We start from the raw sequence: 15,311 nt of genomic DNA, 5'->3' as shown, positions 1-15,311 counted from the left end.
ATTTAACTACGTCTTTAAAATATAACACCCCCCCCCCCATGTAACAGCTCAGATCGTTTAATGCACCTAATTTTTTTAGGTGCAAAGTACAAAGGAAGACAAACGACGGTTAAGGTGGCAATTAAAAGACTATACCCATCTCTGAGTAACAGGGGTAGTCAATTCAACTAGCCAATGTCTGTGGTCGACCACAGACATTGGCAAATTGAATGGACTTGCCTCGGTTACTCACCTGTTTTATGCCACCTTAGCCACCATAGCCTCTGTTTGTTATGACTGATGAAATAAAATAAACTGCCCGAGGCGCTCTGGTGAATTCTTCCTCCCATTTGCTTCTGTGTCCTGCCCCTGTGACACAACGGACCTGATGCGCGGTGGAATTATACCTGGACAAAGAATTTAAAACAAAAAAGGCATTAAAACAAAAAAGGCATCTAGGCCTACTATGTCTTGTCCATTTAATTTTGGACAAAACATATAAACATTATATATATATTATATATATATATATATATATATATATATATGTGTATATATATATTTAAAGATATTAAAAATGCATAATTAGAAAGACCACACAGCAAAATGCTGTGTAATTGACCAGGTGAGCCCCCCAGGTGCAGACACGGAAGTGGGGACAGGAATAAGGTGGGTGATAAGTATTTACTTATTGCTCATGAGGGAGATGGGCTGCAGGCTATAGACTAATTCAGAAACGGGTCTCATGGTCGCAGCTTACATACCGAGCCGACATACGTTACTCTTTTACCTGCTTTTTACTAACACTAACTTTATGAAGATGCCCAGAACATTGATGAACCTGTGTAGTTTATGGCTGCTCCAACAGTGGTGGCAACATTCAACTTTGGAGAGAAATGTCAAAGAGGGGACGGGATAGAACAAGACCGATGGCAGATTTATTGATCCGATCCTGACTGATATCATAACATGCAACGTTTTCTAATCCATCTGAAAAACACTTTTTTAGGATAAGAATTTGCCTAGAATAGCACACTGTCACAATGTCAGTGTGGTGCTTTGAACACACGCTTTGACACATTAAGTGCGCTTGCCTTGTAGAACAGCTAGCTAGTTTTGAACATTTTTTAACACTTTTGAAAACCTTTCGCCTAGAAGCCCAAAATATGGATACGAGGTTGAAAGTGGTTAAAAATCGGGACACTTCGGCTGCATAATTGCCTATCGATGTTGTAAAAAAGTTGAATAATGATACTGTATATCGTCCGGGCTCCGGGCAGGAAAGCGAGACCAGAGCCAGAACAGGCAGGCGTGATCCCGTAAGAGGGCACTTTGGACGAAAATAGCAGATGTACAAGCTCACAACGTGTCGCGCTGCGACGCGTTGAGAGCTTGTAGATCAACTGTTTTCGGGTCGCAACCCAGCACTGAAGTTAGACCAACAATTATCTACTGGAGATGCGGTGTACAACATGGATTTCTAAACAAATTTGTTCAACGCCAAAATGCTGCGTTCCAAGTTCAGGAGACTTCGGAAAAAAACAATTCTCCTGAATGCTGCCTTCCAGAATGGCATGGAAAGGAGTGGCATTTTTACATCTCTTTCACCGTAGTAAATGCTGCATTCATGGTCTGGAAAGGGCAGTTGTTTAGCAGACAGGTAAAAGGGCAGGGGCTCAAGCCCCCTTTGATGTCTATGTGTGCACGTCCCTGGGCATGATGAATACTGGAGAATAGACAATAAATAAGAATAGCAATACTGGTACAACATGTGTAGTGAAGCAAACTGACATGCAGAGTCTAATCTGGCAGTGTGGAAGTGGTAGTGTACTATTATGTTTTGTTGAGGCGTGATTTCAGAGATCAGATGCACTATTCCTGTCTCCTTGTCTGTCTCAATCTGTCACTTTCAGTAGTAGAGCAATATAGAGGGGTACTGTGTGTCTGTGACTGTGTCCAGGTGATGATGGTCGTTGATGCTCATCAAGGAAGGCAATTATGTTTCTGCACTGTCAAAAGTAATGCTACTTCTTTTGCAATGTAGTTAAATAAAAAATCTCAGGGGGGAAGATAAATTATATAAAATAAAATACACATTTTTCTTTAAAATATAATTATATATTTTTTAATATCGTGAAAGTATCGTGAACCTCATATTGTATCGTGAGTTGAGTGAATCGTTCCATGCCTAGTATACAGTATTTCAAAGTATGTGAATCAGCCCTCTGGTTTTGTAAACTATGAATCGGGGCCCAAAATGGGTCATGACCCTAATAATAGGCCTGTCACGGAATGTTTGGAGAGAGGTTACCATTGTTTACAAGAGACACCCCACCGTACCACGCTGGAGGAATGACAACACAAAGAGAGAGAGTGCAATATCATCACCTTCAGTTCCCTGGTGGTACGCTTCTATTTATAGCAGTGGTTCTCAATGTGGGGTGATTAAAGGTCTGTAACTCCAAGAGTGTACAAATGGAACCAAATGGACCTGTATTGGGTCAATATCATTTGTACAGTCTAAGAGTTAACTGAACACTTGAGGATTTCACAGAATACATTGGGGTATCAAGATTTTAAAAATATATATCAAATGGGGGTCTGTTGCTTAATGTTTATGAAACTGGAGGTCCTTGCAATTAAAAAGGTTGCGAATCACTGTTCTATAGCATTCTGTACCCACTACCAGTCATGATTTAGGCATTTTCCTTGTTTCATTAAGTGGGAAGTGGTCAAAAAGCCTCTATACTGTAGTGGTGGTACATTTGTCGTAACCACTGTTAATATTCTGCTCAGTCATTCCACGTCAGACTTCTATTGTGGTGACTGGAGTCGTAAGATACGCTTTAACGAGCTGTTGTATTAAAAGGAGAGATTTAATTTCTTCGTTTACTTTCCCTTACTGGGAATGTTGAAGAACAAATGCTCCAGGCAGGCCACCAGGCCCCCCACAGTCTATCTGGTCTGTCTCAGCCTGGTTTAGTGTTTTGCAATGGTATAGAGACAAAAAATGGGTCATGGGAAGATACAAAATATGTTTCCAAATAATTGTGGAGAAATTTGTGTCCAATGCCACTGGCTATGTTGCCAAACCCTCCATATAACCCCTGACTTTAAGATGGGTAGGAAGAGATTTACTACAGGCCTTGTGGTATAGGGTTGATATTGTTATTGTGCGAGTACTTAAGGAATAGCCTGCACCATTAGCCGTTTGGATGGTGGGGAGGAGATCTTGTTAATTACCAAATAATATTTCCAGCGTGGATTTATGAATGATGGAAGTTTATCTAGAAAAGTATAAAAGAATAAGCTTGAGTCAGTAGCCTAATTTCGGATACACTGCTATACAGCATCAAAAGCCACCTCACATATACCCAGTACTACACACACACACACACACACACACACACACACACACACACACACACACACACACACACTCTCTCTCTCTCTGCATGTACGTACGCACACACACACACACACACACACACATGCGCACAAGTACTTTAAATAGAGTACACCTACTGAGTCTAAAAAAAACTTAAAGTTTATGCATGATGTGTAGCCATGCTGAGATATCTATATATACAACAGATTATTTAATGTTGTCCTTAACCGACATAAATCGTCCTGAGATGAGGTCATAATAAATGATCTTGAATAAGAAGAATGATATGATTCTTTATATTACAAAGTTCTATGGGTCCAGTGTTTTGGCTTCAATTAAGATTTTTTAATCTGATGATGCCGATGTCTGTACCGTACGTCTGTAGGTCGGTCAGTCGATCAGGTGGTACACTTTGTTCCCAATAGGAGATCCAGTTTCTATACACGTTATTAACGTATATAAAATAAGGAAAGAAAGAAAAAGGCTGCACACTCATAGGCACGAATCGTGGCTGAGTGTGAAGCCTTTTTCTTTGGTTTCCTCTTTTTAAATAATCGTTTTACATCGTTTTACACGATGTGGGCCACGAACAGGGCCACGATTAGTGTGCAGCCTTTTTCTTTGGTTTCCTCTTTTTAAATAATCGTTTTACATCGTGGCCTTTTCTTTCGGAAACCAACGTTTCGACCTCGTAAGGTCTTCGTCAGGGAATGACCGCAGAGAGGTTCCATCAATCTGTAAAGTAGGCACTAACCAGTAACTCTGGAGAAAAGCTTTTCCTTTGGATATAGTAAATAGCTGGTGATCAATCAAGAGGCCAGTCTATACCTTGTGAGCTATACTGTCGTGCCTTTCATGACGTTTCTCAGACTCCGTAGCCATTCATAATCTTTGGATTGCTGGTGAAGACTAAGAGTAATGTTTAATTCAAAGTGTACAGGGTTGGGTTTTGTTTTTCTTTCAGTTGTGGAAAGAATGATTGTCTTCACACTCAACCTGATGGGCGAGCTCTAATGCTGGATTGATAATATGTCTCTGCAATAAATAAAAGAAAGGGACATATAGTAATGAGCTTCATTCACTGCGGGAGCCGGGAGGTCACCTGAGACTTCCCTGAAATGGAATATCCTTCCCTTCTCTCTTTACGGGAATTTCATTCTCAGACATAAGTCGCAGCAGAGCTGCAATCATGTCATGTAACAGTGGTTGTAAAGTATATCTCCAAGCTTACTGCTTTTGTTGGTCCATTAAAAGGTATGCAAGGTATCCACTGTTCTGTGAATTCCTAAGTTCTGCTAAGCGTGTGTTCTGCTAAGCGTGCCACGAGACAAATTTAAACCATTCATTGTCATCAACTTTGAATCATGAACCCTCGCGTCCCTAATCTGGGACAAAATAGCCCGATCTACACACACACTCTCAACGCATTGCAAGGTGACACATTGTGAGTGCGGATCAACTATTCACGGCGAAGAGATATGGTGTAGAGGGAAAAGGAGAGGAAACCTGCATGTAGGGTTGCCACCCGTCCCTTAAAATACAGAATCGTCCCTTATTTGAGAATTAAATGATGCGTCCCTTATTGAACCAATAAGGAACGCAGTTTGTTCCTTATTTTCCTAAATAGCCCCTACACGTCAACACTGAATTTAACAATAATGAACAAAACATAACACAGGAAATATTAAAGTCAGCACAATTGTTCTAGCGGGAGGCACACACTACCTAAAGTAGCCTAAACCAGTGGTTCCCAAAGTGAGGTCCGGGGACCCCCAGGGGTCCTTGAGGGAGTTCCAGGGGGTCCCCAGCTAAATTATAGTTTGGAACAAATGGACCCTTATGGGTCTGTAACTCTGAGAGTGTACAAATGGAACCAAATGGACCATCATGGAGTTAAATTAACATTGATTTTACAATATGAATTGGGGGTCCCAGAGATAGAATGCCATTAAATGGGGGTCCGTATACTTAATGCATGTCAAACTGGTACTTGAAATTAAATGGGTTGAGAATCACTGTGTAAAAATCTTCTCTTATGGGGGTCGCTGGCATATATTTTATAATGGGCTGCTGATGTTGTTATGCTCATTTGGAAAACAAAATTCTACTTCTAAAGTTGTGGATAGCATACCATAAACAATAAGTTGAAGGGAAACTTCAACTTATTGCTTCAACTTATTGCCGGCCTTGCCGCACACGCCTGCGCCGCAAGGCCGCGGCAGGCGTAAAGAGTGTCTCTTATTTCAATATCTCAAAGGTGGCAACCCTACCTGCATGGTGTTCACCATGGGGGAAACCTGCATGGTGTTTTAAGTGGTTAATAAGCACGATAAACAACAGACTGCAAAAGGATGGAAAGTAGGTCTAAGTTGTGCGATAACAGGGGCCACCAATACAATACTCGCCGTCTCTCACTCTCATCCACCCAGATGTCTGAACGCCCCCCCCCCTGTTATCTGCTGCATCTCCCTCCCCATCCTCCTGTAAGATGCTTAAAGTTAAAACGGTCCTCGATGTATCGCCAGTCGCCAGACTAAACATTCTCTCACAGATCACATGGTAGCCTATTGCTCTCTAAAGTTCATATTTATGTGAGCCACTTTTATTAAGCTCTGCGCGTTTCCACTTTTGCCAACGTCATCGCCTTAAGAGAGTTCAGTGAGGAGTGAAGTCAGTTCATGAGGTTGTTGTTGAACTTCGAGGCTTGGGTCCAAGGCACACCGCAGTGTATTGAGTCCTGGCCGGAGGTAGCCAGCACCAAGGCGTATACTTTGGGAGGAGGCCAGCGCTGCTATGTTTGCCGACTATCAATATTCAGTCTGCTGCCCTCATGCATGTTTTATAGGTCACTATACTACACTGGCGCGTGTCCCACTGGAAGATAAGCAGTAGTAGTATAATGCTTTATTTTATTTTTTATCATTATAGTATTCGACTATTCGTCGTATTATTAGTTTAGTTTATTTTCGATGCCTATAAGTTATCAATTTTGAAGGAATAGAGCGGTAGACACAGAGAGACAGAAATTGATGTAAGAGATCCATCCAAAAGAACACACACAAATCCGAACACATTCCCTGAATGCAGATCAGCGTGGAAAATCAAGACAGATGTCAAGTCTCTTTTTTTTCTTCTTTTTACTGCCAGATCGACCCGATTGCTGCATGTTTTTCGCGGCCGTTTCCTTCCAAAAATATTGTTCCAAATCGTAGAGTTTGATAAAGCTTCCCAATAATTCCATCCCTTGGCGCAACAAGTCCTTCCTTCCAGCCGCGTCCCCTATGCAGGCGCACAACCGCTTTCCCAGCCAAATAACGGTGCGCACACCGAGCGAGCAATTTCGGGCATCTGTTAATGCTATCAAAGCCTTTATCTGTACTGAATGCATTCTTGCCACGTCTACGTGGCAGGTAGCCTACATTTAGACTTACAACCTGTGCTATGCATGCATTTTTAAAAACATTTCGCGGGTATATGGATCCATACGATATGCACATTAATGTTCATTCATAAAGCAATGTAATATTTGCTGTACTTACAATGTCTTTCTTTCCAGTGAGAGTGGTATAGGTAGTTGAGATAAACTCCCAGTCTGGTCCCTGCGCCCGAATGTCCAAAAGAAATGTTGATTCTCGGTGCGTAAAAAAATGTTGCTCAAACGGTCCTTAGAGATTCTGCAACAGCAGTGTCAGAGACGGGTTACTGTCAATCTCCAAATCCAAGTCACTGGCTGGTAAACTTTTCATTTTACGTCCGTATAGCAACGCACAGTGTTTGATCCGCGTACCTCTCGCTCTCACCCTCTCTCTCTCTCTCTCTCTCTCCTCCAGTCCAGATGGAATTAGCCCTGATGTGTCCGCTCCGGTCCCTCGGTGTCTCTCTCTCTCCGATCCGACTGCCACACACACTCCACAGGAGAGGACCTTTGTCTGCGCATGACGTCACGCGCGCGCGCACACACGCATACACATACACACAAACGATCTCACAGTCAGTGCACGCGCGCGCGCCAAGACGAGAGGTTGTTCGTTTTTCCCCTCAGTGCGTAATTGGAAACACATTTTTCAGTAACTTGTTAAGAGGATAGAGAGAGACAGGAAGAGAGAGAGAGAGAGAGAGAGAGAGAATGGGTGGAGGGGGCAAGGAATGGGAAAAGAGAGGGAGAAAAAGAATAAGACAGATAGAGGGTCTCAAAGACACATTGTATTCTTAACCAATTAACCTTCCAGAGAATACACTGGAAATATTTCCTCCCGTCTGCCATCGCAGGGAAAAGACTCCCTTCTTCTAATATGAAAGTTCTCTCAGGTTATGGGAAAGTATTTGCCTGGAGCAGCTATGTCTGCCAGACTGCCAGCTTTACGCCATCTGTGAACACTTAGGTAGGTGTTTGTAGTAAACCAGCCACCATGGCAGCAGGAGAGGAGAGGAGTGCTAAGCTATATGATATACTAGGCCCACAAACCCCTGAACAACGTAGATGGACATTTTTGTGGCAACAATTAGTAGGGACCCACCCCCCCTCCTCCACACACACACACACACACACACACACACACACACACACACACACACACACACACACACACACACCCTCACACACACCCTCACACACACCCTCACACACACACACACACACACACACACACACACACACACACACACACACACACACACACACACACACACACACAAGGTGGTGGCAATAGTGGCTACAACACTTCCTCACAAAAAAAATCACCTGTGTCTCCTTATGACATAGTTTGCATTTATCTACTACAGTTAACTTGGTCAAGGTCCAGTGTCGTGTTGCAGTGCTGTTGATAGACACATCCACTTTACACCGAGTTAAACTGACATCTTAGAGTAGCTAGAATTCTGTGGAAAGTCTCCCAATAATATATGACTATTTAAAAAAACATGTGTTCACACAGTGCAAACATTCTGACAGCTCAATTGTTAAACATTAAATTCCCAGTGCATATTTGTCTTTATTGTTCAAAATAATCCATGTGGGCTTGCCAGGCTTTCCAAAAGTCCTGCTGTCTATTCTTAATGTTGTAATTCATTTTATCTAGAGGGGAGTATGGCTGGATAGTTAATTTAGCCAATGAAATAATCGGAGGAATAGAAGACTTCCAATCTATTGCGACACAAGTCTTTGCTGCTAGAAAAGCTATAGGTCAATGTATTACGTTTGGTGTCTGTTCCAATCACCCCCCGCCAGAGCCAAAAGGAATAGGCGAAGGGAGTGGGGAAGAAACCCGCAAGCTAGATGACATTTACAACTGTGTGCCAAAATGATGACAACACTGCATGACCAGAGCATACGGATGAAAGTCCCTCTGCTTTTTGCACCTCCAGCAGAGAAAAGACACCTCGCTGTTAATTTTATGACGTTTTTCTGGCATGTAATAAACTGTATGTAACTTATGGCGAATGTTATATCAGTGGTTTTCAACCTTTTTAGTATCAAGGCCCACTATTAAGGATTTGAGCCACTGACCACCATTTGATGACACTTAATAGCCTCTCAGGCCCAAATAAAAATTTTGGCATTTGCACAAATTTTCGCCATATTCTTTAGGAATAAAATGTGATGTAAATCAGGCTATGAGTTTGGTTTGGTGTATGTGAATGCAACACAGGTGAATGCAACTGAAGTAGATTCTTTTCCCTAGGTATGAGTAAAACTTTTTTTTTTTTTAAGATTTGTATTGTAAAATTCCAAAACTTTATTTGAAGCCACTATTTTGAGACACAATATCTCATCCAATACTTGGCAACAACATATCATGCCATATATCATTGGAAGGGTCTGGACCTCGAGTTCACTGTGGTTCGATCCAAATATGGTAATAATATATAATAACTTTTATTTGTATAGCACTTTTCAAAAACAGGTTTACAAAGTGTTTCACATAATAGGCTACATAAGCAGGCAATACAAATCAACTGGAAATTAACAAAACCAAATAAAGAGCAATACAAAATAATGAAAAAGTAAGAAAAGCAGAAACTAAATGTTCATAAAAACGCATTAAAAGCCTTTCTATAATGAGTTTTTAAAAGTCTTTTAAAAGTGGACACTGAAGTGGTCCGTCTAATTTCCAATGGGAGTTGGTTCCACAGCAGTGGAGCCCTAGCAGCGAATGCCCTGTCACCTTCCGTCACCAGCGTTGTGTTGGGGGGTCAAGTAAAACTTTGTCTGCTGATAGGTCAGAAATATACACACAGGTGCCAGGCTGTTTAGTGATTTAAAAACAAACAAGTTAACTTTAAAATCAATTCTGAACACAACTGGTAACCAGTGCAGTGGGATTATATGGGCACATTTCCTAATAATGGTGACTCAACCAGTCAAATCAGTAGGCCTGCACTTTCCTAAATTCTAATTCCCTTTTCTGTAGAAGTTATTGATATCCGACTTCCCATGCTGACAACATTGATGTGTCATCACTCATCGTACATCACCAGGTCATTTAGTGCACCAACTAGTGCATGGTCGATAAAAACAAATCTTCAATTTCCTACATTACAAAATGCATGGGCATCGCACAATCATTACACAAAGCTTCTGTTTTTAACGTATTATTTTAACATAAGCCTAGTTATATTAGTTCGTATTTTAACGTGATTGGAAATATTTAATAATAATGAACATGCTAAGGTACCTCATGTTATAGATAGTGGGCCTGCCTTTAAGCGCAAAGGCTGCGCCTCCTTGTTTTGTGGTCTGGTTCGATAGCAGGTGTCAGGGACCACATGCAATACCTTCACAGACCACGAGTGGCCCATGGACCACCAGTTGAAAACCTCTGGTATAATAGGCGAATATATTAGCACTGATAGTGTTGTGTCTTTGTCAATGGCATTGATAGCCTGTTTTGTTTTTCTCTGGTGACAGTGAACGTCACCATCTCTGTACAAGGTTACTGTCTACTGTCTACAAAGTCTATAAAGTAAATGTTTTGCCAAATGTCTTGAGGAAGTATTTCCCCACATCACGTCATGCAAGGGCATAGCATGACCTATAGTCTACTGGAAGCCCCCATAAGTCCCATGTTAGACCCTCTGAAACAGGTTGATGACTACAAGTATTTTCCCAAATTGTCCCAAAAGGACTTTCAAACTAGGAAAGGAACGGCCTGGTCAGCCTGCAATGACATGCATAAGATCTGGTCATCCCATCTTAGTAAGATGTTAAAAGTAAAAAAAATGAGGACGACTGTTGAGCCGATTCCACTCTCCGGCTCCGAGACATGGACACTTTCAAAGAAACTAGAGAAACGGTTGGATGGCACTTACTGTACACCCGCCTTCTAATGAGAGCGCAAAATCTGTCTTGGAAGAGCAACCCATCGACTAATCTAATATATGGCAACCTTCCTCATGTTTCTTCACTAGTCCGATCCAGAAGAACACAGTTTGCCGGCCACTGCTACAGAACAATGAGGTTATATCTTCCCTTCTTCTCTGGAGTCCTGCCTCAAAGCAGACCAGAGGTAGAAAACTGTCGTTCCCTGTTGTCATCGCTAGGAACACAGGCATCAGTAGCAGGAACTGGGGATGGCAATGAAGGACCGGGAAGTCTGGCGTGTTATTGTGAAATCCACAATCTCGACCACGGTCGAAAAATGATGATGATGACATTTATGTTTGACTGTACCCTGTACTGATTATATTTCTGCCAATAAAGTATTCAATCAATCAATCAATCAATCACCGGGAGCAGTTAGGTGTTCAGTGTCTTGCTCAAAGACACCACAACACTTCCGCCACTGCCTCCCTGTCCGTGCGCCAGACACTAAACTCCTAACTTCTCCCGACGAGAAGGTCGATGCCTTGCATGGATTCCTTTGCATGCTGTCGGTGTGTGAATGTGTACATGAATAAAGTGAAGAATGTGTTGAGCTTGTGGAGGGTACCCATACTCAGCTGAATAAATATTGTATCGGTGGTTGCCGTATATTGTGTGCTTATTGCTATAAGCTAACGCTATAAGCTAATATATTTGCCCTTGTAATCCTATTTAAAGTAATAAAGTAAACAAAAGGCCTTTCATAATCTCCTCAATGATCAGAATAACGTTTTTTCTGATTTGCTGCAAATCTAAAGAATACAGCCATAACATCACATGTGTGATAAACCATTTAAGACCCTTATTGGTCCGTCCATCCACCCTGGTAATTCCCAGTGAGTACAGACCCTGGGACGCCTCTATTGTCTATTGGTTCTGCGTCTTTTTCTGCTGACACAACCTTGTATTGGTATGACTAATAATACAGCATTATTAGCCATATTAGCATGTTATGACAGGCTACATCTGATCCACCGTGGTTCTTGTGTCAGAGAGGGGAGACATACTCCAGGATAAACTGGGTGTATCCGTCATATGTGCTGAGTTGGTCTTTTCTTTTAGGGATGTGAGATGTTTCCACTTTCCACGCCTCAGGAAGAGTAACTCCTTGTTGAACTTCTTCACTGTATTTGTTTTGTTTTGCTTTGCTTTTAAAGATGACAGGGCAGTACTCACCCCTTTGTTTTTTCTCTATCGAGACAGACATTTGGGACGCTGAGAGGGAGACGTACAGTCCAGGGGAGGCGGAGGAGGAAGTCTGTGGTGAGAATGAACCCCAGGGCATCAGGGGTACGTGAGCTGATCTTAACCACTATACTATACTGTAAAATCCTGAACAATTACACATGTGTATCGATTAGTTTGCTGCAAATAACCTTATAGTCTATATAGACTGTGGTTAAAACTACTGGAAATATGAAAGCTCCAATCATGCAACAAAGGCCTTCCATGTGCTTGTGACATTTCCCAAAAGCATTCACTCTTGTTTATTGGGAATCAAACATGGTATAAGTGGTATAAGTGAAGGCAGCCTGTATAGAGACGTTTGTTTTGCCTGCAGGGTTTTAAAGCCATATGGTAACACTCAGTGAGGTGTTTGTAGTAAACAAACCACCGTAGCTGCAGGAATGGAGACTATAGAGGCAGAGCACAGTAAACACAGTATAGCTCAACACAGCACAGCACCGAACGGAAGAGAACTGTTCAACGCATCAGAGCACAACACTATACAGCAAAACCTCAATGCCCACCACAACACAGCATAGTACACAACATTTGACAGTGCAGAAAGTTATGTCTCAATTAGTTCTTCCATATTAAAGTTCAAACCTTAAAAACTCATCAAACATTGCATCAATCATGCATGGCATTACCAGATTATACAATTGTGTTTCTTCGGTTCTCTTAAACCTGATTTATACTCTTGTACGGTATCACACACCGAAAATAGGCAATCTGCAATGTGTCCTATTGCAATGCATCGTGAACTTGTAGATCAGCTATTTTCAGCGCATGACACATTGTACGATGGAGTGGCCTATAAATTGACCATTATACTCTGGTTTCATTTGAAGTCACAATGCTCATCTGCTTCTATTTAAGTAAAGGCAACAGTTTTCCTGGTAAACATTCACTGTAATTAAATCAGCCACTCTGAATGGCAAGAGTGAAGTCAATTCATCAAGAGAAGTTGAAATTTGTTTCCAGCAACACCAACCCGCCAGACATAGAGACAATTGGCTGAGGGAGATATATTGGCCTTCAGGATTAGTTTCTGAGTGTGGCATGCAAAATAGTTTTGCTGGTTGCTGGTTTGGGTGTGTTGCATACAATTCTTAGCCTCTCAAATCATTGAATCACAGATTAATTATGGACATGAGAGCACCTGGCATCAGACTCACAGCGTTCCATCCTCCATACAGACAGTATGCATACAGTATTGCAGTCCCCCAAAAAGTAAATATACACCAGCATGTACTGTATGACTGATGTACAGTGGTGTAAAAAGTACAAATTATCTTAAGTTAAGTTAAAGTAAGTAAAAGTATCAATACTGCAATATAGAAATACAAAAGTATGCTAATAGGGTATTGGCTTCAAAATGTATTAAAGTGTTTAAGTCGGGTCCCTTGAGTATACCTGCATGTCTTACCAGCACAATGATTGTTTTAAGTGTCCAGCGGCCGTGCAGTCCTCTCACCACCCTCTCGCCTATAGGTTCAGAGGGTTATTGCCCGACAGGTGCAGATACCGCCACGTGTAGGGTGGCCCAAGAAGGTACAGCTTTCTTGTTTGGGGTGTCCATCTCATATACTGTAGCCGTTGCCTATAGAGGCATATACAGTAGCCTACAAGGCAGCAGGTGGATTTCGGGTCAGAGTTTCCTTCTCCTAACCTGTTCCTGAAGAGGAATGACCTACCAGGCAGCAGTACTTTTGGTACTAAAAATTTTAGTTTGTATTTCAAATGGCCGAAATGTATGAAGTGGACAGTGGTTAATTTATGTTTTGTAATTGAGGGATGCATAAAGTGAGTGGCAAAGTGAGTTTAACGTTGTTTAACGCAATCAGATAGGACTTTTCTGTTTGGATGTACAGTATGGGCTGTCAAGGCCAGAAAGTAGTTTGTTAACTTTGTTGCCACTCAGTAGGCGATCCCACATAACTTCCGGCCGGGAAGTTAATACTAGTAAGTGTAACTAAAGTTTTCAAATTATTCTAGTGGAGTAAAAGTACAATATTTGCCTCTGATATGTATGGAGTAAAAGTACAACTACAAGTAGGCCTAAATACCTCAAAATTATACCCCTTTGGGGTCAACTTGTTCCCCTCCAGTTTTCAAAATATTTGCAGACAATAGTCAATCTATAAGCTTGCAACGCTTGCATGTCTGCTATATTCGTCAAATGTTTGCCAATTTTTGACAAATGTGGACAGAATAGTGACTCTAGGGTCCATGTGGTTAATCTGAAGGAGCAGTGCTACAATGGTACAGTGTATATTGACCTATAATACAAGCTCTCTGTGATAACGTCTCCCCGCCTCCCCACCGGCACACAGAGTTGTTCCACTTGGCACTGGGTTATAGAGATAAGGGAAGCTTGACATTTTCAGTGCGGTGTACTTCAGTTTGCATGAACTTCAACTAAACCCTTCCTTGGACACCAAACCCTTTCTTGGACACCCGATATTCAGAATCACTTTGCATAATATTGTTGCTGTCGGGTCCAAAACTGTATAATTTGTCCAAGTTTTCCAGCTTTAAATGGATCCAATGTAGTTATTATTTAGTCATAAATTCTTGTTAATACTTTTCATAGGTTACATTTTTATAAAACCCACAGACGCACTTAACCACTTTCACTTTCAAATAATTTTAAAAACTAGTAAAAAATAGCAGATCGATCTCCAAATACGTAGATGCAGATACAAGGTTTTTGCCTGACAACGGTGATATATGTGGAAGATTTGCTATTTGCTTTGGATATCGGAAACTAAATTCAGAGGAGCACACTCATGTATAGGTGAGATAACCAGGGAAACAATGAATGGCAGGTAATAATTTCTTTATCAATATGCATACGTATGTATTCTTTATTACAACAATATAAATAATAAATAGATTAACAATAATGTCAATGAGGAGGAACTGTCCTGGAAAACTAAATGATAGTCATGCTGGGATTTCCTGACAGTTTGGGGAGGGAGTTGGCTGAAAACATATCAGCTGCTGCCGGCCCTTTGGACAGCCACTCTGTGAACTGTCACTGTTTTCCCCATCTGTGTTTTGATTTCTTTGCACGCAAACACACTCCCGTGTCTCCTAGTCATGCATCTTATACCAAACCGTCTGCAGCCACCGTGTTTAACCCTTTTCGCAGATCTATGTAGAAATAATATTGCATGAGCATATATTATATGCTCAGGTATATGTATTTCTGTAAAAGAAAACAATCAATCAAGGCACTTTAGCTTGTGATAGTTGGTCAGCTGCCATATCATCAGTGCAAACTCTTTTAGTCAACTCTTAAATACTGTATATACAGTACTACTGTGCATTGAGCAATGCAATTCTTGACCATTG

The 15,311-nt window shown here is 41.4% G+C and overlaps 1 protein-coding gene across 1 annotated transcript in view; it reads right to left on the bottom strand.

Annotated features, from left to right (window-relative positions):
* lpar1 (lysophosphatidic acid receptor 1) overlaps positions 1-7,237 on the bottom strand; it is a 60,954-nt gene extending 53,717 nt beyond the window's left edge. Inside the window, exon 1 of the mRNA XM_083793991.1 lies at positions 6,907-7,237. The gene's annotated coding sequence lies outside the window, so the exon portion shown is untranslated. The remainder of the gene's footprint in view (positions 1-6,906) is intronic.
* Positions 7,238-15,311: the final 8,074 nt, after the last annotated feature.

This window comes from Protomyctophum parallelum (assembly GCF_964188405.1).
Source record: "Protomyctophum parallelum genome assembly, chromosome: 21".
NCBI classification, from domain to species: Eukaryota; Metazoa; Chordata; class Actinopteri; order Myctophiformes; family Myctophidae; genus Protomyctophum; species Protomyctophum parallelum.
This window is presented reverse-complemented; position numbering and strand designations above follow the sequence as displayed.